The following is a 671-nucleotide window of genomic DNA, read 5'->3' on the forward strand; positions in this document are numbered from 1 at the left end:
TATCCCCAAATTATCCCAGCAGGTTACTCACTTTTTGACAGTTTTGGGTCAAACAGAAACAACATGGAAAACCGAGTTTAATCCCACCTGCTCTTGGTTGAGCTGACGATGGACATCGGGTGGCTCATCCCGTCTTTTACCACAATGATGTTGTCCTGAAAACACACAGATTTCAGATGAGACAGAAAGGAGGACACACGGGGTTAAATAATGTCAGATGGGAGTCGAACGGAAGTGCTGACCTTGAACTTGCGGAGGATGGAGGAGTGATTCATGATCCTCTCTGTGTCGGCTCCGTCACGAGGAACCACCACGATCCCAAAATCCCCCACGATCACCTCCATCTGAAAGCACAGGAACACGACCGTCAGGGGGCCACGCAGTCTGGTAACTGTGCCTTTAATGGTCCCAGTCACACCAGCATGTAGGACACATGTCGGACCCTGTCAGTCTCACGGACCGTCTGGGATTCGTTCGTTTAGAAAAAGTAAAACTCTGTGGCGAACTCTGACTCCACTGTTCATGAATCAGAAGCCATCATGACAGTAGTGACCTCTCGGGTGGTTTGGGGGATTTTGGGATGTTTTTTGGACTGAAGGACAAGTAATGGATTTTAGCACATTTTGAGGATTTCTTGATATTTTTAGGATTTTTGGATGTTTTTGAGATTT

The 671-nt window shown here is 46.9% G+C and overlaps 1 long non-coding RNA gene across 1 annotated transcript; it reads right to left on the bottom strand.

The window, feature by feature from the left end:
* Positions 1 to 108: 108 nt before the first annotated feature.
* Positions 109 to 448, bottom strand: LOC121940537. The gene is made up of 2 exons (XR_006105646.1): positions 243 to 448; positions 109 to 155 (listed from the first exon to the last, which is right to left on the bottom strand). It is a non-coding gene; the product is annotated as an uncharacterized LOC121940537 (long non-coding RNA).
* Positions 449 to 671: the final 223 nt, after the last annotated feature.

The sequence above is a fragment of the Plectropomus leopardus genome, unplaced genomic scaffold, assembly GCF_008729295.1.
Source record: "Plectropomus leopardus isolate mb unplaced genomic scaffold, YSFRI_Pleo_2.0 unplaced_scaffold8942, whole genome shotgun sequence".
Taxonomy (NCBI): Eukaryota; Metazoa; Chordata; class Actinopteri; order Perciformes; family Serranidae; genus Plectropomus; species Plectropomus leopardus.